General features: G+C 44.6%; 1 protein-coding gene and 1 pseudogene across 9 annotated transcripts in view; both read right to left on the bottom strand.

Moving 5' to 3' along the window:
* PALM2AKAP2 (PALM2 and AKAP2 fusion) overlaps window positions 1-23899 on the bottom strand; it is a 497574-nt gene that overhangs the window by 102035 nt on the left and 371640 nt on the right. Inside the window, exon 1 of one of the 9 annotated variants that reach the window (XM_060101235.1) lies at window positions 18802-18966. The exons of 7 other annotated variants lie outside the window; for them this stretch is intronic. The gene's annotated coding sequence lies outside the window, so the exon portion shown is untranslated. Of the gene's footprint in view, window positions 1-18413; window positions 18483-18801; window positions 18967-23899 lie in introns of those variants that run through there. One more of the 9 variants, XM_060101236.1, reaches the window with a different exon arrangement.
* LOC132492874 (U6 spliceosomal RNA) lies at window positions 14140-14240 on the bottom strand (annotated as a pseudogene).

Raw genomic sequence — 23899 nt, 5'->3', positions numbered from 1 at the left:
ACTATAATATCCATAAAAATTCTATTGTATCCCCTATTATAACTTGAACAGTTACTATTTACTGAGCATCTATCAGACTCTTTATATTTTAGGTTAAACTATACGACATTCCCAATACTTGACCATCTTAATCTATAAACACAGCGATTTCAGATGGGTTCTACCTAATTCATTACGTCTAATTTCTAATTCTAACTTTGCAAGATGGGAATTATTATTCCCATTTGCAGATGAAGAAATAGATATAAGGAAGAAGCATCACGTGCCCCGAGGTCATGCAAGTACCAGGAAGCACCAAGTTCTCACCCCAAGTCTCACAGACCCCAAAGCCAAGGGTCAGGAGCCTTTCTTTCAACAGTACAGCTCAGAGTCATCTGGGGTAGTTCAGGCAGCTAAAGGTGTATTTAGTGGAATACAGAGCTTTAATAATCACAGGTAGTCTATTAAGTTTTTGAAATATATTTTATACCACTTGCCAGCTTATGTATCACCTAGACCAAATTACTTAATGACACTTGTCTTAGTCTTCTGATATGTAAAAATGAGAGGACTGAACTAGAGGATTGATTAGGTCCTTTTTCATTTCTTTGAATTTGAATAATAATCACAAGTATAATACATTTTTAGTTTTTTAAAAAATGATTAAAAAAAAAATTATCATCACTCTTTGGAAGCTAACCAACCAATACAGGAAAGTTTAAAGTAGAAGGAGAAAGTCTTTCTAGACTTTCCTTTCTCCTCTAACTTTGGTGGTCTGTATCTACCTGGAATTTTACCAGATCTAAGGGTGGGACTCTAAGCCATTCCCTTAGCCTCTCTGAGACTCAGTTTCTTGGTGTGCCATGTGGGACGGGGTGATGTCAGCTCAGCCTCCTCTCAGGAGAAGATGAGTGTATTAGCATCGATGAAAGTGTTTCCACAATGGGTTGTGTGCAAGGTTTTAGTAAGGCTTTGCTGGAAGTCATGATCACATGCTTCCCTCCCTGGAATTTGCCATGATACCCATCAGGGAGGAATGCCTGCCAGCCCTCTTTCTCCCCAGGGTCTCCCTATTCATGACCAAGCAGCGTCCCTCAGTGAGTCAGGACAATAAAGGTTGGGCATCCCTGAGCTAATCAGATAACATTCGAAAAATGGAAATAGCCACCAGATATGATTCAACCAGAATAAAAATACTTATAAGACCAGCTCTGAATCACGTTCCCATCACTCCTGATAAATCAGACCAGGCAGAAACCGGTGAGTGTGAGGGGCCTCTGGGAGTCACTTAACTGCAGCTCTAGCACTGCCTCACTTGTCTCCCCAGAGATGCAGGTTCTGGAAGGCTGATGGACTATCTGGAAGCCGTCATTTCCTCAGTGCCTCCCAGTCATCCTATGGCTTTTGAGTTAAGTCAGTAAGAAAACTCACACATGTCATTTAATTTTGGAGCCGACAGCGACCCACCCACAGGATCATCTGGTAACTTACAACCCAAGAACATACTTGATGAAAACAGCTGAAGATTCTGTGCCACAAATACTGAAGGGCTGAAATTGACCATGTTAATGAGCCACAAGAAAGATAAGCAGTGGAGAGTGTCATACAGAGTGAAGTAAGTCAGAAAGAGAAATGCAAATATTGTATAATAATGCATATATGTGGAATCTAGAAAAATGGTATAGATGATCCTACTTGCAAAGCAGAAATGAAGACACAGATGTAGAGAACAAATATATGGATACCAAGGGGGAGAGGGGGAGGGTGGGAGGAACGGACAACTGATGGGAACATACTGGGAATATAGAACAGGGAGCTCTACCTAATGCACTGTTGTAACCTAAATGGGAAGGAAGTCCAAAAGGGAGGGGATAACAGTATGTGTATGGCTGATTCATTTTGTTGTGCAATGGAGGCTAACACAACATTGTAAAGCAACCATACTCCAATAAAAATTAATAAATAAATTAAATAAATAAAAAAAAGAAAGATAGGCAGTGGACTTAACATACTAAAAATGCACTTGTCTCACAATCAAGGGATATTTTTCTTCTGTTCCTGGGACAAACAAATGTTTTAAAGTCAACTAAGAGGCAAACACAAATAATAATTAATATCCGTAGTTTTAAAAACACTTTTACATGGCAACTTACTTGATCCTGAATGGTCGAGGAAGGGAAATTTACATTTATTAAAAATATATTATTGAGGGCTTCCCTGGTGATGCAGTGGTTAAGAATCCACCCACAATGCAAGGGACACGGGTTCGAGCCCTGGTCCGGGAAGATCCCACATGCTGCGGAGCAACTAAGCTCATGCGCCACAACTACTAAGCCTGCGTTCTAGAGCCCGCAAGCCACAGCTACTGAGCCTACGTGCCACAACTACTGAAGCCCACGTGCCTAGAGCCCGTGCTCCGCAACAAGAAAAGCCACCACAATGAGATGCCCGCACACCGCAATGAAGAGTAGCCCCCGCTGGCTGCAACTAGAAAAAGCCCGCGTGCAGCAACGAAGACCCAATGCAGCCAAAAATTAATTAATTAAAAAATATATATATATTATTGAAAATACACCAGCCACTCTGGATTGGTTACTGCACGGCAACAACTAATCATAGGTATTATTAGCCCATTTTGCAGTTTACAAAACCAAGGCTTTGGGAGGTAGAATAACTTGATCAAGTCGTTTTGAACTCCCCAATTCTACAGGATTCTTTCCCTACAACCTAGCCCTTTGATCTGATGAGTCTGTGGATTACTTGATGGCTTTCGAGAATATAACATTTTGCAAATTAGGTAGAGCTGACCCTGAAAAATGTCAACTTCCTTCCTACATTATACTCTTGCTTCCGTACTGTAAGATCCCTCCTTGGTGGGCAGTTCTACACTCTGCCAACCAAGGGCTAATTATTTCTGGTACCCAGAAGTGAGAAAACCAAGAGAGGAGTTACTCTCCATCACTGGAGAGCTCCGCAGACCCACCACTGGAGCAGACGGAGTAGGGGGGTTCCCATATCGCTTCACTATTAGTGTCAAGTGAAACCAAACCCACAACACCCCTCAGTAACTTAACTGCACCACCACCTAAAACCCTTATTTTCATGCTACTCAGCTGCCCTCTTGAAAGGGGGCTGGACAGAAGCCTGATCAGGAAAACAGGAAAAGAACAAAAAGAGTCAAGTGAAGTCTGCTGGAGACTTTGTCCTATTTAACTAACCCGTCATGAAAGTTTATTTGAGTAAAATGTACAACCCCAAAGGATTACACACATTCCATGAAATACTATCTGCCCCAAGTTCTGCTGATACTCAAAACTGTGGTATTACAGAAAAAAAAAAAAGTTTGGAACATAAACAAATATGAATCTAAACCAAATCTGGGAAACGCTCACTTGCTAAATCCTCCCTTGCTAAAAGCTGCAGAAGTATTTCAACCACTGCTACCTTACCATTCGCCAGAGATTTTGGCAAAAAGAAGTCTCCAAATTTAAATAGAGAAAAGAAATCTCCAAGTTTGTTTTTCACTTTTGATGACAAATAGACACATATATTTAAAGGCACCACAACATTCCTTTACCCACCCCAGCAGACTTGAGTAATCGTCACCATAAATACTTGATCAGAAAAGCTGATTGAAAGATACCACCAGAATAATAGGGAAGGTGTAAAAAGAACTCCAGAAGCCTGGGCACCTTGAGTTAATCTAAGCAAAGCTCCCTAGTCTACAAACTGAAGGACAAACCATTCAGCTTTAACCAGCATTTGGGGGGAAACCTTCGTTAACACTAGTAAAAAATACAAAGCGTATGGCAAAGAAAGTTGAGACCTTGATATTTTTTCTCTCTCACAATATTAGCTTACAGCTTAGCAACAGCTAGGGTGGAGGAGGAGATTCCTGTGTTTGCACCCGCTCCTCTCAAATGCCTTTATTATTATTATTTATTTATATTTTTTTTAGAGAGAAATCTATTGTTGGGGCAAGGGAGACTCAGACTTTTTTTCTCCTGGGTAATAATGGATTCAATTGCCTTGAAGTCCGTGGACTCCTGGGTTGGAAATACCAAGCAGACAAACAGGAATAGAATAAAGTAATGCACCAGCCAGATGATGTGCCTTAGACCTACATTCTAGAATGCCTTAGGGCACCCTTTTAGAGAAAAATATTTCATTCAGCAAAACTATCAATTTAATTTTTTAAAGTTTTCTTAAGCATTACTAGAAAAAATGAGAGTATTTCCATCTTTGAGATTAAAATAATCTAAATATGAAATTTTTAATTGAGAGAACAGCCACAATAGCGCTATCTACATAGGCAATGTTATCAGACCTATGTTACCAAGAGATGGAACCCGGCCTCCCCCTCTCTCTAAGGGGCCCAGAGTTAGGGAAAGCTAACTCCCTCGGCCACTTAGATAAAGGTTATCTACTAACGGTCATTCCCTTTCTCATTTTATATCCTCCCATGGATAAGAAAGCCAGGCCATATTCACTTTTATTATCAATTATCTGATAAAAACAGCTTGTTCTTACTGAATAATCTGAGAATCTCCAAAATCGATTACCATGCAAACTACCATAATCTTAAAGGGAGATGAAGAGGAAAGACAGAATAGGAACCACAAATATTTGCGAAATTGTGGCAAATGCAGATACCAATGTTTACAGTTAGATTAAGAGAACAAGAACAGGGCTTCCCTGGTGGCGCAGTGGTTGAGAGTCCGCCTGCCGATGCAAGGGACATGGGTTCGCGCCCCGGTCCAGGAAAATCCTACATGCCGCAGAGCGGCTGGGCCCGTGAGCCATGGCCGCTGAGCCTGCGTGTCTGGAGCCTGTGCTCCACAGCGGGAGAGGCCACAACAGTGAGAGGCCCGTGTACCGGAAAAAAAAAAAAAAAAGAGAGAGAACAAGAACAATATATTAAAAAGAACTGACTGGCTCAGTGGGTAATAGGTTGCTTCCTCTGTATGTTAGTCTTGAATACTAACCACATGCCAGGCTCTCTGTTAAACTTTTTATCAATGTTTTCTCATTTAATCCTCCCAACAACTCTATGGGGAAAGTACTATTATCCCCATTCTACAGACTGAAGGAAACTGAAGCTTAGAAAGATTCAATAATTCCCCCAAAGTGACATGGATACTAAAGACAAAGCCAGGATTGGGGCTCGGGCTACCTAGCTCTGGAATCCACACTATAGAGTGTACTCTCTCTAAGCCATGCATTTTGCAAATCCACATCCTCTTGTGACATGTCCTGACAGATGTCTCATAATATACGACGATTTACTGTGATTTCGTTTTTCCTGTATTAGTACTTTGGCACTTGCTAGAGAAGTGAACTCTTTGAAAGTAGGGACTGGGGAATTCTTTTGATCTCCGGAGGACTTCACAGATGGATCATGCCTCTCAACAACAAGGGTGGGACAAATGGTGGAAGCAGCCCAAGTGTCCATTGATGGATGATGGATAAACAAAATATGGTATAGACATACTCTGGAATATAATTCACCAATATTAAAAAGGATGGAAATTCTAACAGTTGCTAAAACATGGGGGAACCTTGAGGACATTATGCTAAGTGAAATAGCCAGTCACAAAAGGAGAGATACTATGTAATTCCACTTAGATGAGTTACCGAGAGTAGCCAAACTAAGAGAGACCAGAAGTAGATGGTGGTTACCAGGGGCTAGAAGGGGAGAGGGGAAGGGGGAGTTGTTATTTAATGGGTAAAGGGTTTCAATTTTACAAGATGAAAAGTTCCGTGGATGGATGGATGGTGATGGTATCACAACAATGTGAATGTACTTAATGTGACTGAAAATGGTCAAGATGGTCAATTTTATGTTATGTGTATTTTACCACAATTAAAATGAAAAACAAGCAAGCAAGGGGAAGAACTAGCAGTACCATCACAGAAATGCCCCAGCATGCTTCTCAGGGCCGGCAGGCAGAGGGACCCTGCGGTCATGGGTGTCAGGGAGCTGGCCCTCCACCTGGAAGTCACCCTGCTGGGGTGACACCAAAGCCCACAGAGGGGAAGAGCCATCCAGGGCTGCCCCCACTGTGTTTCCACAGCCTCGCAGCCCCCAGGTCACTCTCGTGACCTTTCTGACAGCCGGGGAAGCATGAGAAGACAGCAAACTCTAAGAAAGTGTGTCTTTGAGACCTCGACAGGCACCTCTTCCTGTTTCAGAGCTTGGGCCCCAGATATGCAGTGCCCTGGATGCCGGAAGACAAGTCCAGGCATCCATCATTTCCCTTATCATGGAGCTACAGTGGGGGAAAAAAAAAAGCGAGGAGAGGTAGTTTCCACCTTGGAAATATGACAAACCAGAATTAATTTGCAAAGGAAACAATATTGAGAAATGTGACAACTCGGGATTCCTTTGATGACAGAGGTGTGGTAATTATGGAGCTGCCCTCATCCCAGGGCCAGAGAGCAGCCTAGACAGTAGGAAAACACAGCTCAATCCATGTTCTCTTCGAATCAGTCCTGTGGCCTCCAAAGAGAGTACCATGAACCACACAGGCCCATCTTGCTGAGTGTTCTTCAAGAGAGTGGACCAGCTGGACCTCAAACACTTTCTGAGGCCACTTTACCATTGGGTGTTCGGGGCCCACTGTCTTCAAGACCAAGGCTGGGCTCAGAGGTCAGACAAGACCAGCGCTTCCCTTGAAGGAAGCGAACACACCCACCACTGGAGGATTCAAATCTACTGCTCTCCTTTAGCTTTCAAAAGATAGTTTTTCATGAACTTCTTTTTTTTTTTTTTTTTTTGATAGTGATGTTTATTTTCTATTTCTGTCATTTGGATTTATCTTTTGACTGTTTTTAGTAAAAGTCAAAATTGGTACAAATGAAATAAAATTTCTGTGTGGATGACTATGCTTTATCGTGGTAAAATATACAAACATAAAATTCAACATTTTAACCATTTTCAAGTGTACAATTCAGGGGCATTAAGTATACCCACATTGTTCTGCTACCATCACCACCACCCATCCAGAGAACTCTTTTCATTTTGCAAAACTGAAACTGTACCCATTTAACACTAACTCCCCATTCCTCCCTCCCCCCAGCCCCTGGCAACCACCACTCTAGTCCATGAATATTTCTGAGATCTTAATGAAAGTCTTCTCCTTTTACATTCTCTCCTCCTTCCTCCCCCTTAGGCAGGCAGGCAGCCAGCAGGATGCTTGCTTTGGAGATCTGGTATCAAGGAGTCAAGGTTCTTCCTAGCTTTTGTAAAAATCTAAGCTATAGACAAGATTATGCAAGGCATTCTAGAAAGCATCCTTCCATCCTCTACCTCTGGGTGTTTTGCTCTGTTCCCTGGAAGCTCCCAGTAGAGCTGGCAAGACTTCAGACAGGAAAGACTCCAGGCTCCAGGTTCCCAGATTTGCCAAGGATTCCCAGGCTCCATCCCATGCCTGTGTGGAACAGCTGAGAGCCTCAAACTTGCCCACGTGGACAGAAACAGTCAAAGCAATATAGACACGTGACTGGAAATCACAACTAAAACCCGTGTCGAGAGGTGTCTAGATGGCCCTTTTCCTAAAACCTTAGACCTTGGATGCAATCATAAGGTGGGTGTTTTCCCAAGATAACTGAGGTTAAATTTTCTGTTAGCCGGACAGATTGAAGGCTTGGAGACAAAATTAAGTTAATTTACGCAAGTTATAAAATGCTATGTTTTTTGCAAGCCTTTGCTCATGGACTGAGATCCATACCCTCACCTGCAGTAGGAGAGGGCAAGTTTAGTTTGTCTTAAGTACAAAGAAGGCAGAATAAGTTTGGTAAAGATTAAGAGACTGTGTATAAAAGCCAGACTACAAGGATTCAAATTTTGACTGTGCCACTAGATATATACCCTTCTCTTAAACCACTGTGCTCAGTTTCTTCATCTGTAACAAAAATTTATAATACTGGTATCTTCCCAACAGGAGGACGTTATGAGGGTTAAAGATGGCGATACAGGGCTTCCCTGGTGGCACAGTGGTTGAGAGTCCGCCTGCCGATGCAGGGGACACGGGTTCGTGCCCCGGTCCGGGAAGATCCCACGTGCCGCGGAGCGGCTGGGCCCGTGAGCCATGGCCACTGAGCCTGCGTGTCCGGAGCCTGTGCTCCGCAATGGGAGAGGCCACAACAGTGAGAGGCCCGCATACCACAAAAAAAAAAAAAAAAAAGAAAGAAAGATGGCGATACATATGTGGCACTTGGAAGAGGGTCTGATTTTCAATAAATATTATCAGAAGCATCTTAAATCACCTTTAATCTCCCAGTATCTGCACTTATGGAAGATTCAACTCACTGAAGAAATATGAAAATCTGAGCTTTTTCAAAGTTACGCTCTTTTGAAAGAAGCTTCATCCCAATTTGTGTATGAAAATGGGCCCATGTTAAAGGTTCAAGGTTTTATTCAATTGTACACATATTGAATTATGTCTTCCTCTGGTTTGGAGCCACTCTTCATAAAGCCCCAGTAATTGTTACTCTGTATGTGTCCAGGGATTTGCAGTAGTCAATTGTGTAATGATTCTTACTAGCATTCTTCCAGGCCAATTCTGAAAGGCATAATTTGTGGCCAAAAGAATTTGTGGACCTTTCAAAAGATGGCATACATTATCAAGCCTAAGAGGACCCTTGAAGCGTTCATGAGATTTGACAACACACTTAGAGGGTGTGGGCTGAAGACAGGAGGGGTACCTCGGGGGACAAAGTCCTCTAAGGTTTTCTTCCTCTCATTTATTTATTTATCTTGGCTGCACTGTGCAGCATGTGGGATCTTAGTTCCTCGACCAGGGATTGAACCTGTGCCCCCTGCAATGGAAGTGCAGAGTTTTAACCACTGGACCACCAGGAAAGTCCTCTTCCTCTCATTTATACACCTTTAGGACTCACATTAAAGACAAAATTGTTTCTAATACTGATTTCCCAATTATTTTCTCAAAACAATTACTAGGAATCAGTTACCAGATGTCAAATCTCCCCCTTTTTGTGACATAACCAATAATCCTCCATAGCAACTGATCTCCTGTTCTCTGATTTCCACTATTCCCCAGAACTCCCCATTTCCCAATTTAAAGCCCTCCGGAGCAGATCAGCTGGTCTGCTGGAAAAACACAGGCTTCCCAGTGCTGGGAAAATTCATTCCACTCTGGCCAGAAGCCCAGCACTCCAGCTTCATCTGCCCTGGCCTCTGGCTCCAAATGCTGGAGCTGGACGTTCTGTATAGCCTGCCGTCACTCCCCAAGGCGTCCCCTTTCATTTGTACAGGATCATGAGAGTCATGAAAAGAAAGTACACAGAAGTTGCGAAGAGATTTTCTTCTCCTTGGGATGCCTCGGTGATAAATCTAAAACTTGTTGAGAACAATCTACTTCAATGACAATGTTCATTTAAAAGTATAGGAAAATGATCATTATAACACCGACAGTGAGAGAAAGCTGGAAAACACACTAGAACCAAGAAAGAATTCTGTTTTCCAACTCTAGAGCTCGAGAAAAAGCAAGTTTTAACCAGAGTAGAACAAGAAAGTAGGTAGAGGTGTTTGTAGCCATTCTAAAGGAGATAAATGCCAAGGGTTCTTTATCGGATAGAATTTCAGTTCAAAACTCTTCCCTCCCTTAATATACACTGGGCATCCTGGTTTCACTTCCCAGTCGTGATTCAGGTTGATTTCCAGCTCACAAATGGAAGACAGAGAGAAAAGGAGGGAGGGAGGCAGAGGGGATGGAGGGGAGAGAGTTCCAGACGTTCTGGGCCAGAATCTAGAGAGAGAGAGAAGGGGCAGGGAAAGAGGAGGGGAGAGGTGTTTGTCAGTGGAGGTGCTGGAATTAGAGGAGCTGAGTGAGAAAAGGGGGAGATGAGTAGATCCCAGGGGCAGGCAGAGAGGCAAGGTGGTAGGAAAGAGGCTTTGCTTCCCCTCACCAGTCTTGCATTTATTCCCTTTCCTCCCCCAGCCTCCAGGTATCACAGCTGACCCAACACAGCTTGCTTGGAGGATGAGAAATAGAACAGAGGCCTGGGCAAGTTTGGGGGTAAAACAAACAAAAGGTACTGTTGCCAGGCAGGACTGGAGGTGTGTGTGTGGCGGGGGGGGGGGAATGACCCCCAGTGGGGGGGACTCAGTACACGCTCAGAAACTTTTCTGCAACATCCTGGGTACCAGAGCCAGACACTCTCATAACCCTAACGGAAATCTATCATGCCGCAATTTCAGCTCTTTTACTCTTTCCAAGTCCCAGTAAAGAGAATCACATTTGCATAGCAAAATGCAATCAGTATCATCTAAGTTACACTTGCTAGAGAGCTGCACCCATCGGAAGCTATGGAAACATATCTACAGGATGTGAATTCCAGATATGGACGACTACATCTGGGTTTCTCAGCATCAGCACTGTGGACATTCGGGGCAAGATAATTCTTTGTTGCGAGGGGAGGGGGGCACCCTGTGCATTTTAAGATGCTTAGCTGCATCCTGCTAGATTCTATTGATAGTTGCACCCATCCCCCCTCCCAGATAGACCAATCCCTCAAGTCAGTCCGCTGATCACAGTCCTGAGGTTTGGCTAGTTTTCTCGGTGGTATCTGCCAGACCTTCGCCCTCCAAGTCCGGGGTAGTAGAGCTTCTCACACCATACTGTGCATACAAGTCCCTAGGGATTTTGTTACAAATGCAGATTCCGACTCAGCGGGTCTGGAATGGGGCTCAGGATTCTCTAGTTTCAACAAAGCCCCTGGATAATGGTGATGCTAACGCCGCAGGTCCTCAGACCACACTCTGAGCACCAGGGCCCTTTAGCGCTGGTTTAGTAACAAGAGGGAAAACTGCGTAAGGAAACTGGCTGGCGTCGCACAGCTTGGCTGGTTACCTGATAACCTCCCAGTGCCTCAGCATCCTCATTTGAAAAATGGTGGTGATTGCTAGCATTAGGTAAGACACTGAAGATAAAGCAACCAGTTTGGTGCCTGGCGCTCAGAAAATGTTAATTCCCTCCCCTTTTCCTCTTAGCTCCTCCCAGCACCAAGCCTAGAAACCTCAAGGTCAAGCCATCCCTGGGGATTACAGGGAATTCCCCAGAAGAAAAAACTCAATTCCATTCTGAGTGGTGGTGGGAGAAGGAGGGATTTCTTCCCTTTCCTTTCTTCTAGTTTATACTCTCTCTGTTGCTTACACCATAACATCTGTCATCCTTTGGAGGCTGTGAATTGTTTTAGTAATGAAGCATAGATGAAAAGAATATTTTTAAACAATGTACACATTGTGATTTCATGCAAAAGCAATGCCTCCCACTCTCTGGGTCCACCTCCACGCTGCATTTAACACTGATTTAAACTTTTCTCAAAAGGAAAAATGATCTCAAACAGGAATAATCCCAAGTGCTTTGGGTTGGATCTCAATTTCCAAAACAGTTTCTTCATATTCCTCCCCAAATGAATGAATTCTACTCATCTGGAATTGTGTACGGGGAGAATCCTTGCTATCCTTTGCAAGGATAAAATGTTCTAATGCAAAAATACTAATTTGCCAGGCGAAATATAGCCTTGGGATCACACAGCACATGACACACAGACCTTGATTTTAACATACATACAGAGAGAGCTTTTGAATTCAGGGTTGTGTAGTACTTGATTTTTCTAGAATATTAAGTAAGATGTATTCTTTTGGGAAAATCACTCTCTCACCATCCCCACCCCCACCCCCACCCCCACGAAAAGTGCTCAACAATGGTGCCTTTCTCCATTTGTAGGCTGTATCAGAAAAAATGTATGTGAGGCATTGCTCCAAACAAAGTAAGTTTCTGCATGATCCCACTGTGCAAATGTCGTCATGAGAATAGAAGCCGAGACAGTCAGCTGCGCTGGGAGAGGGGCAGCAAGCCGGCAGTTAATCGCCTACAGGAAAGTGTGGTTTGGCCTTCCTCCACCTTCACCCAGGTGCGGGGCTCAGGCGGCCCTGGCAGAGCTCTGCATTCGAGGCTGGTCAGGCTGGGTGGAAAGAAAGGCATCTGAGGGTCGGGGCTTCCCCCAGAGTCTGCAGGGCTGGTCTCTGCTGCAGGAAGCGCTAGCTCAGTCCAAGTCCCACAGGATCATCACAAACACCCTGGGAAAAGCCATTGAAATGGACAGGATGGCCACCTAAGGAACCCCTCTCTCTTCACAGAACTTGGAGTGGTGTGGGTACCAGTTCCACGCACACACTCTTCCTTCTAACCGACAAAAGACAATAACCCTGGAAGGTCTGGCAAAATTCTCCTCTAAACCTCACCAACCCCAGGGCGCTCTAAGGCCTGTGGGGTAACGTCCAGTCCAGCACCCTTGGACAACCCAGGAAAAACTGCTCTAGCATCACTGTTTGTCCTTGCTCTGCACAGTAATAATCCTTTTCAAGGCTTCCTCGCTAAAGCATACGCAGAGCAAGAAAAAACATCCTTATGTAGTTCAAAGAGAGGTTAATAGTTCTGGACCGCCACTGATATACACTGACTCGATTGCTCGCCAATCATACGTAGCAGATAAGGACTCTGTGTGCTCCACAGGGCAGAACGTGTAAGTAGAATTCACAGACCTGTTGACAGAGCACCAGGATTGCCATCATCACCTGGTCTTGGCATCACCAGCAAAACCAGTTTAAAAGGCAGTATCCAGGCTCCTCCCACATGGGTGATGCTGACAGTCTGTACCATATGGACACTGTCTGCCACTCTATGGACACTGGGGTGATGCATCACATGTCCAGATATGCTGCTCAAGTGAAGAGGCAAATTCCCAGGAAATTGGGTCTTCATGCAGGGCTGAGGCCCTTAAACAGAGTACATACACTGGAGAGTCACTGGCCCTGAGTTGGACAGTTCCCCCTCCGGAGACGTTCTGAGGGGGACTTCCCTCCAGCAGACAGTGATTAAAAAGAAAACTTCACAGGGGCATCACAAACTGGGTTAGGTGCTACAGTGTTCTGCTTTTTCAGTCATGCTGTTTGTGAATCCCCAACTGCTTTTTCTAACCGACTCACTTCCTTAAATGCACAGGCTCATCCTAATACAGGCGTGGCACCATGAATCTGGTGGCGAGGTTTGGACCAAGGGTGGAGGTTACCTTTTATATGTGTTTGTTAAAAAGAATGATTTGTAGCACTTAAGAATTAACTCAAAATAATGTTTCTGGTGTGCCCACCTCACCTGGCCGCTACATAATCATCCATCCAAGCAGCCAACTCTACTGCAAATCTATGAGAAGTTCAATGATAAGACAAAAAGGACTGAATTCACTACGCTTCTCAGGCTCTTCTGAAAACCTTTTTTATTTGAACCCTCCTGGCAAATCTTTACTTAATACATTCATCCATGTTCCTGCCTTATGACAGAGTAAACTCGTGAAAGCTGGCAAAGAAGCTTGCAGTAGTTCGTGAAGGGGAATCCCAGTGACCCCCTCCATCCTACTGCAGGTCACTGAGTGAGCTTAAAGCCCAGGATTAGGGTCCTGAAAATTTGGGTCCATTTTCCCATTGAGAAGCAATTTCTAACCTACTCGAAGCATCAGGAGAGAGCAAGTAAAGAAGACTGGAAGAAGCCTCGATACAACAGTGCAAGTGTTCAGGGGTAAAGGGTAGAGAAGGATGTCAGCCAGGTTCCCCAAGTCAAAAGGGGGCTGTGGGGTGGGCGTGGAGGTCAGGTCTGGAGAACCTCTGTGCCCAAAGCTTCTGGATCTGATCAGGGTAAAGGGTGAACAACTGATGTGCTACACGATTGCTGGAATTTTTTTAAATTAACTTTAAAAACTGTTTACTTATTTGCATCTGCCATAAAGATGAAAGAAGATGTTGGTTAATTTAAGAAAACAACCAATTTGGGGAAGAATACATGTTCAAGGTGCTTCCATACCTATCTCATTTAAGTTCTGAAGTAGGTAAGTTTTGGTATCCCCATTTTAAATTTTTATTTATTTATTATTAAAAAAAAAATTTTATTGGAGTATAGTTGATTTAAAGTGCTGCGTTAGTTTCTGCTGTACAGCAAAGTGAATCAGCTATACATATACATATATCCACTTTTTTAGATTCTTTTCCCATATAGGTCATTGCAGAGTATTGAGTAGAGTTCCCTGTGATATACAGTAGGTCCCTATTAGTTATCTATTTTATATATAGTAGTGTGTATAAAAAATATGGAACACTTCATGAATTTGCATGTCATCCTTGCGCAGGGGCCACGCTAATCTTCTCCGTATCCCATTTTTTATAGATGAAGGAACTAAGACTCAGTTTATGTGACATGCTGTAGATCTTATATAGAGAATTTGGCCAACGCACTAATGAGTTTGGGCCCTGTCATGGCTTTGGATAACTGGGGCGTTAGTTATAGTATCTGTGTATTTGGCTCTGCTCAGCCCACCTGCTCCAATCAAGCATCCAACCGACCACAAAGTCCCTGAAAAGGGGGGTTCAGAGGACAGTGTCACCCCCACCAAGTTCTACAGCTCTCTCCCCTTCCTTGGCATTCACACCATGACTCCCCCAACTCGGACATGTATCCTCCAAGACAACAAACAGACAAACAAATCCACTTGAGGGAAGCTCCATCATTTCATCCCTATCCCTATCCTCTTCCTGAATAAGGAAACCTTCAGCATTCTACCTCCAAAGGGTACCTTTTCCAGTTACAGGGCCCATGCAGTCTTTCTGAGACTCCAACCGAGAAAGGAACAAATGCCACTTACATGTTCCTTGATCCTACTCAAACATGTCCCCCCAAGGCCTGGTAGTACTGGTTTTCCTAGATTTGGGAGAGAAGTACCAAAGGGAAAAAGAGGTCAATGGGCCCAAGGATGCTCTCAGTCCCTCCGCCCATGCTGTCTCTCCTCTTCTGCACCTCCTCAATCTCTGAATTCACTTCAAAAGGAAAAAAGAACCTCTGGCTGAACCCTGGAGAAAGCGCACCCTGTTTTACTGTAGGAAGAAGGCAAGGTCTTGATGAACTCATTTTTCTGGCGCTCATCTTTCAGAGACTGGGGCAAAGAACAGAAATAACATTTATATTGGGATTTTAGTTTTCTCAAAAGCCAGCCTCCAGGGTCTGTACTGGACTAGGTTTGGCGATTACACTTCTACACTTCTAAAAATTATAATTTGTATCTACGCTAACATCACACTGAGACTACAAAATCCTGAACGGTCAATGGAAGGACAACAGTACATTCACCACAGTAAACTCACCAAGGCAAGAAGTAGTCAAGGCGGGGGAGTCATTTATTACATCTTCAAAACATCTTCATCAACAACAGTTGAAATAAATGTTTAAGATAAGTTTAAATTTCAGTTACTGAAATTATTAGAGCACTCTATTTCTTAAGTATTCTAATTAATCAAGTCCTACTTAAATCACACAAACATATTCTATAGTTTTCTTTTTGAGCAAAATACAGGTTTGTCCTGCTATCTGAAAGTAGACCACTCCTATGAAACCTTTGGTAAGCTGAACTGGCATGAAGCAAAGAGTATTCCCACTTCATGTTACAGCAGGCACTTCAATTTTACGAAAGTCTACATTAGTTCGATAACAGCTTTTTCATAGAAGTGAAAATCTTCTTTGGATTTCTTTTGGTTAGCAAAATGTAGATCTTGAGTAAAAGCTAAGTGGCACTAATGTGAACTTTCACAAAGTGGGGGAAACCTGTAGTGGATTTTCCTGTTACAACAGAGACAATTTCAACTTTTCTATAATAATATATTCCTGGAAAATGTGTTTGAAGGGCTTATGTCCAAAACTTAACAGCAGTAATATATCCTTAGAAGGTGATTATCTAACAAAGGTATTTCTCTCCCTCCCTCCCTCCCTCTCTCTCTCTCTCTCTCTCTCTCTCTCTCCTTCCCTCCCTCCCTCCCTCCCTCTCTATATATCTCCCCTGATGGCTCATGGATGCACTGCCTCCCTCAGGCCCAAGCCACCCAAAGTGCTCCTGGATGAGGCTGGTGCTAGTGCAAGGCCCTGAAGCTTAAGCTTTTTTAGCACCACAGCAAATCTGCCTCCGCGTGTCAAGTTTGCACAGTACCAAAAAAATGATGCAATCTTCTAGCAAAACTTACTAACATTGTTGAACCTGATATGTATATTAATCAACTTGAAATTTCCAATAGCTTACACAGGATGCCTGACCAATCATCTAAGCAGATGATGAGTCCCATGTGTCTCAGGATCAAAGGACAGCCATTCCAGAGGCTAATTCATGACAGATCATACCAGTGCTGAGAAATGTATAAAATTTAAAAATGAAACTGGTTTTCAGAAGTCAATTTTCAACATGCTCCTGTTTTAATCATTAAAATCCCTCAACACAACCCCCGTCCAAATTCAATTGCATTTTTATTTGAAACATTTCTCATTTTTCCTAATATGCAGAAACGTGTGATGACAACCTTGATAGAAATCTAGGACATGGGTGTTTTAAGAGTCCACCAAATCTATAAAGACAGCAGAATCTAGCCAATAATTATAATAATTAATCAGAAAGTCCAGGGTGTTAACATTTTAGAAGCAACAATTAATATGTAATTTCTATATTAAAATACTGAAAGGTTTAGAAATAGAACAACCAGTGGATCATTTTCCCCTCACTTGATAACTAAATTAAGACAACCTCTTCCACTTTATCAGCCAGAGATCCTGAGGCTAGTGAGGCAGAAGGAGCCACTTATGAAAGTGAAATAAATTCTGCCAACACTGCCCTGAACTCTGCAGGCAGGAAACTGTTTCAACTGTCATGCCAGAGCTATGAGATAATGGGTATTTCAAAATGTTTGTCCCATCTCAAAGCCCAGTCTCACACTATCATCTTGGCATTCCAGAAAGAAGTTGAAAATGAACTCCACTGCCAGAGAACCATCTCAACACTTAATTGCCCAGTCTGTTAGGTAAGGGATCTGGAGACCCAAGGTGTATTACTTTCATTTCTTCTGGCTCATGACTAATTTTATTGGTGGAGCTCAAAATAACTGCAGGGCCTACAAGACCCATGGTGTGCCCACTCAAAGGAGAAGATGCCCTTTAAGCAAAGAGCCTATATCAAAACTGGAGAGAAGAGAGCAGGCATCGGACAGCCGTTTAGAGGTGCTTTAGGGCAAGTTTCAATTCTTAAAAGGCTTTATGTTTAAAGAAGCAGTGAACTCCTTACTAAATATGCCTCATTTCTAGACCTGTTAACTCTGAAATTTTATTGATCAAAGTTGAGGAGGCTGCCAGCAGGAACAGAGTGTTTAATTAAATTGCGAACATTTCCAGGAAGAAAAGTGTGATGCTTAAATTAACTCTCTTCAATTAGAACAAAGCCAAGGAAACAAATCCCCTGGGATTACACTGGGGAGTGGTGGGTTTGTCCTAATTCAGCCTCCAGGTGCCTGTGACGGGTGATAAGACGGAAGACCGCTTCCTCCGAGAAGTTGTTTGCAGACTGAGGGATATACTATATACAGAGACGTGTGTACGTGTGTGTGTGTGTGTGCGCGCGCGTGTGTGTTCTTTTCAAGGGTAAATACGTGGGGGGGGGGGGGGTTAGGTGCTGCGCCTAAAACTGCTACAGGGAAGGGCAGACATCTGCCAAACCACTACTGCCCCACGCGGGAAACCGGGTCTGGAGAAATAATCCACCGTCTCTCTACACGAGTCACTTCCCTCCCAGACGCCCCCTTCTGCGGATCAGGGAGAGATCCCCAATGCTGGCCGTCTTGCATCCGTCCAGGGAAGCTCAGAAACCAGCTTGCGGGTCCCGCTCCCGCGGGCCCACCCTCCGCCTCGCTCCCCACCGCCTGCAGCGGCCGCTTCGCCTTCCGCCCTCACCGGCCACTAACCCCACCACTCCCCGGCCCGCCTCGCCTCCCTCCGCGGGCTCCCGGACAGCCCGCTCTCCCGGACCTCCATTCAGTCCCCTGTTCTCCGCTACAATTCTCTAGAATTTCTCAGGGCCGCCAGTATCTCCTAGCTCCTATCCCGGGAGGCGCGTCGCCTCCACCGCGATTCCAGAACACTTGCCCCAGCGCTCACCACCACGATCCGCGCCCTCGACTCCCCACAGTGTCCGCACAAAGGGGGCCAAAGAGACCTACCCTCCGGCTTTATCCAAGATAAAACACCAGATCCTAATAGCTGGGGTCCCAGCCTCAGGTCGAACTTCCAGGCTCAGCTCGGACCCGGGTCCCCCTCCCTCCGCGAGCAGAAGGGCTGCTCCCTCCTCCTGCAGCAGCTCCCCGGAACCCATTCCAAAAGTTTCCAGCTGGCTGAGAACCCGGCCCTCCTAGGCCTCAGTCTCCCTGCAAAGCTCCTGATTTCTGAAAAGGCCCCCAGCGCTACCATCAAAGGAGTCAGGACGCGCGCCTTCCTCTCCAGCTGGAACCGCTGGCTCCATCCACCGCGGCTCCCAGGTCTGAAGAGGCGGCTACTGACCTTTGATTTTTCTCTGCTTTTCCTGTACAGCCCGACTCTGTGTGTGTCTGGCGGAGGGGGTGGGAGGGAGGTGGTATTCCTAAGTTTAGTTTTTAAAGCATATATAAGTGAGTAAGTATTGAATAAAGCAGCCAAAAGCTGGCCCTCCCCCAAACCTAGGAATTCAAAGCCACAGGGTCACAGCCCTTTCCAGCCAGGCCCCCGCCCCGCACACGCTCCACTAGGCAAGGACCATAAAAGCCCTTTAAAGTCCGCGGTACATCAGAGGGCCTCCCAAGGGACCAATCCCTCCCGAGCCACCCTCTCCCCGCGCCCGAGGCCCCAACACCAGGAGGGGGCCCCAGGGACTTGGTGTCCTGGGTCACCGCGCCTAAGCTTAGACACCCACCTCTGGGCGCCGGACGGGGGCGCTGTCCTCGGCCTCCTATCTAGCGTGGCGCGGCCACTACCTCCTCCTCGGGGCGTCGGGGAAACTCCGCGGAAAGGCGTTCGGCAGGCCCTGGCTGGGGCGAGCGCATCTGCCGAGAGCCGCTGCCGCTCTGCGCGCTGGAGGGCAGCTCTGGCGCTGGAGGGCCGGGAGCGCCGCCCGCCTGCTCCCCGAGCCCGCCCCTTCCCCGCCCCCTTCGCAGCGCCTGGGGCAGAGGTCTGCCCCTCCGCTTCCACAACCCCTCCCCAACCACTCGCACCTTCTGTCTGTGGCTTTGGCGAAATCTTGGCACACATCGAGAAACCAAGAAATGAGTGAATGGATAGATTGGAGGGATGGAGGGATGGGGCAAGTGAAGCCGAGTATTTCCTAACTGGGGAGAGGGCTCTGTGTCTGGGTACGTGGACCTGTGTTAGCGCACGTGTGGCCGTGTCGGCGTGCGTGCATGCATCTGGACGTGTGCGTTGGTGTATACATACGTGCATATGAGTGTACATGGAAGTGTGTGGCTGCGTGTGCGCCCTCACAAGGCCGGCACCGCTGAGTTCCTATCCGAGGGGTCGAGTTCCCCATCCCTTACCAGCACCAAGACTGTGTCCGGGTAAGCAGGACCGCTGGGAGCCGGTGGGAGACGCGTCTTTGTGTGTTTTGGGCCTCTCCCTGATGTGGTCCAGAGGCTGAGGTGCGGACAGGGATGCTTCTGGTTCACTGGCTCGCCAAAGCCTTCACGCTGCCCTCCCTGTTGTGGCAGCTGGTGGCTTGGTGTCAGAGCGCGTGTGTTAACAAAGCCAGCGGTGGGGAAGGAGGCAGCTGATACACCGCGTGGGGCTGGATCCGGCGGGTGGCCAGCCATCCCCCACTCCCAAGCTGTCTGAAATTTCAGCTTGTAATCCCCTCCCCCACCATGAATATTTAAATAATGTTAATGACCCTCTGAAGATGGACCTTCTAGAAATCCTGGGAGGACACACACAGAAACACCTCACACAGAAAACAGTATTTTTAAAACCAAGGTGTTCCATGCAGAGGAAATATAACGATGATATGTAGTCAGATTTCTTGAATTCAACTTTCCACTAGGCATGATCAAGGTTTTCATTTCCCAGTGATTCTCCCTCTCCACCTCTGCAAGTCAGAGCCCCTTATTCCCCTAGTTTCCATCCTCTGTTGGCCTGCTTTTTTTCTGAACCGTTGGCCAAAATCCCGGGGTCCTCTTCTGAGAATCAATTCTGCCTGCCACACACAGGGAAAGACAACTGCCAGGGACCTTGCTTTCCCATACAAGAAACGATAACATGGGGACCTGTCCAGAAAGCCTGTCCAGCTTAAAGACATTAAAAATAGCATCAAGCCCGGAAAAGGCTTCTTTACTGTCTGAAGGCTTATTCACACCTTCACGGAAGGGGAGGTGGGGATGCAGTGAAGGCTACAATGGAGACCTCAGCGGTTCTCCTCAGGGTTCCTGAAAATCTATAGGCTTCTTTTTCTTGGCATTTAGGAAATGTTTCACCAGCCTTTTTGCATGTTTGTCTCTTACACTATTGAATTTCAACAGAATTTACTGACCAGTGGTTGGCGATTACAGAGTTTTAGCTTCAGTCAATCCATTTCTTTCCTTTTCTTTTCTTTCTTCCTTTCCTCCTTCCTTCCTTCCTTTCTTTCTTTCAGCTCTTCATGGCACTAACCTGAGTTAAATATGTGGGTGCCCTACATTGTGATCTATTTTTAACATTTTAATAGCATGTGAAAACTCACATTGAAATGAGCATGTTTGGGGACACTTATCTATTTATATGGACCGTAGACTCTTGAAGGAAAAATTCTAAACTTACAGCAGAGGTGAGATTTTTATAACAGTATTAGGGCAAGTGCATCATCACTCTTTCTTCGATATTCCTAAATTAGAATGTACCATTTACCAGTCAAATTTGTTTCCTTATTAGAAATAGTACAGCAATTCTGAATTCTTTCCGAAAGCAATGTCAGTGTTAATATTACTGTAATATTATTTTTAAATATGAATTAATTAATGTTAATTTTCTGTTAATTTTAAAGTTCTGGCATATTCTACAGAAAACTATTCGGAATATTAATTTAGGAAAAGTACATGTTCAATAGATATTAATTTACAAGAGCATTTCCTTTTCTTTCATCTTATAAGATATTAAAGAGGAAGCCATGATTAAGCTACACTTTTTTAAAATGAAAGGCTTGGTACATACCAGGGATCAGAAATATTTGTTTAATTTGTTCAATGAAATCAGTGCAAGGGTATGAACATCTGCATGTGAAAGTAAAAACTGTTTTAAATTAACATTTATTTTCCCCTAGGTCAGCGGTTCTCAACCAAGGGTGACTTGATGCTTCCCCACCCCCACCCCCACCCAGACATTTTGGCAGTGTCTGAAGACATTTTTGATATTGTGGGGTGCTACTGACATCTAACGGTTAGAGGCCAGGGATGTTGCTAAATATACTGAAGGGTATGGTACAGTCCCACAACAACAAAGGATTGTTGTATCCCAAATGTTGAATGCCGATGTTGAGATATCTTGCCCTGGACCCAAAGCCAGGACTAAGGACCACAGATATCAGGACCATGTCTGCATTTATTAAAAATGCAGGGCTTCCCTGGTGGCGCAGTGGTTGAGAGTCCGCCTGCCGATGCAGGGGACACGGGTTCATGCCCTGGTCCGGGAAGATCCCAATGCCGCGGAGCAGCTGGGCCCGTGAGCCATGGCCGCTGAGCCTGCGCGTCCGGAGCCTGTGCTCCGCAACGGGAGAGGCCACAAACAGTGAGAGGCCCGCGTACCGCAAAAAAAAAAAAAAAAAAAAAAGCAAATTCCTGGGCTCCAGCTTTACCTACTAAGTCAGAATCTCTGGGGGCAGGACCAGGGAAAGAAACTGTTTTAACAGCTCCTAGGTGATTCTTAATAACATGAAAGTATAAGAAACACTGGAGGGCTTCCCTGGTGGCGCAGTGGTTAAGAATCCGCCTGCCAATGCAGGGGACACAGGTTCGAGCCCTGGACCAGGCAGATCCCACACACCGCAGAGCAACTAAGCCCGTGCGCCGCAACTACTGAGCCTGCACTCCAGAGCCTGTGAGCCACAACTCCTGAAGTCCGGGCTTCTAGAGCCCGTGCTCTGCAACAAGAGAAGCCACCGCAGTGAGAAGCCCGCGAACCACAACAAAAAGTAGCCCCCGGCTCACCGCAACTAGAGAAAGCCCGCGCACATCAACAAAGACCCTATAAATAATTAAATAAAATAAATAAATAAATAAATAAATAAATAAGAAACACAGGACTTGGGAAAGGCTGGCTTCTTACCCAGTGCATGCTTATGGGCTCATCACACTGTATGTGTCTTAACATGATAATGGTTATTAGAGCTGAGAATATTTTATGAAATATATAGGCTCCTTGATCCATGTAAGAAGCACTTATGAAGCAAATAAAGGGCTACTGATTCTGTGAAGACAAACAAACATAGCTGGGATATGAAAATGTTAAACACTCCCTACACCATTTAGGACACAACACCTTCTATGGAAATGTTGCTTGGCAAGAGGGGAGGTCATGATTTTTTTTCCCCCTATGGCCTAAGTGTACATTTTTGCTTATGTTGTCTGTGCCATGCTGCCTGCCCATTTTAAATGGTGCCCCTGAGCAAGAGTGGCCTCCAGGGGACACAAGAAATAGAATGTACTTACTAGAGAAATACCAAAAGTAAAGGTTGGGTTTCTGGGAAAGAAGTCAGCCTAGACACAGATTGACAGAGCCTCTTCTTTCTCCCCAAGCTTAGAGAAGAATAGAAGCTGAAAGAAAGACCCATGAGTTGCTCAGAGAGCTGATCTGAAAACCCAAAGAAGGGGCCAAGACCGGTCAATCATAAAGAATTTGCCATTTCTTCCTTCTGGCAAGGAGAAAGACCAAAAAGCATCAGCTGGGTATACTCCTCAAGTACTAAATGTGTCCTACAGAAAATAAAGGCTTGCTAGAAAAAAAGAGTAAGAAAAAGATGGAAAAGCAAAGAAAACCAGCACTGAAAAGGTTGGCCCCCATCAAACTAATAGCCTTAGATCTGTTGGGCTTTCCCAGCAAGTACCAGGTAAAGTCATTGGAAAGTTAGGAACAATCCCAATCCCAAGGGCATCCCCATAGGACCAGATGCACCACTGCAAATCTAAGAGAAGAAACAAACAGGGGGAAATATTTGCAACATATATAACAACAGGTTACTATCTCTAATATGCAAAGAGTTCTTACAAATCAGTATGAAAATTGAAGAAAATTACCAACTATGTGATTGAAAAAAACAAACCAGTCATTTATAGATAAGTAAGTATAACTGGCCATTGAACTTAGGAAAAGATGCCGAAACTCTTTCCATTAAAAAAAAATGCAAGTGAAAATACTGGAATAATATATTTTGCATGATATCAGTAAATACATAAAATACAAATATTATCTATCATTGGTGAGAGAATGATGAAAATTAAGTATTGTACACTGTTGAAGGGAATATAAACTGATGTTAATAAATTGGTAAATTCGTTATACAATTTGGTGATATCTTTTAAAATTTAAAAAAATGCTTATACACTTGAATTTGCAATTCACTTTTGGAATTCAGAAGCTTATAAGATCTGTGAGTCAGAAGAAGACTGAAGTGGTAGGGAGGAGCCAGTGAATAAGAAATTCCTGATCACAGAAATGGCCAAAATAAAGAGACTATTTAATATAAACTTTTAAAATTGCTTGCTGTGTAATGTTGTGATGTAAGTACTTCTGGTAACCCCTAGACCTCTAATAACAGTATTTGTTCGGAGAACCAAAGGCAAGGGGCTAATATATGGCTTGGTGCAGACTGATGTGAGATTAAGAATTCACACAAGATGGGAAATCAGAACAAGAAGCGACCAGGAGAACTAATTCCATCCCACTGGAGTTAACCACTTGAGTTAAAAATCCATAAAAATAGTGGGGTGGGCACTGGACCACCTCTAACACTTTGTGGGTAAGGGTCCAAGTAATTTTAATTTAAATATAAAAGG

This window comes from Mesoplodon densirostris, chromosome 6, assembly GCF_025265405.1.
Source record: "Mesoplodon densirostris isolate mMesDen1 chromosome 6, mMesDen1 primary haplotype, whole genome shotgun sequence".
Taxonomy (NCBI): Eukaryota; Metazoa; Chordata; class Mammalia; order Artiodactyla; family Ziphiidae; genus Mesoplodon; species Mesoplodon densirostris.
Note: the sequence above shows the minus strand (reverse complement) of the source record. Positions and strands in the feature narration are given on the sequence as shown.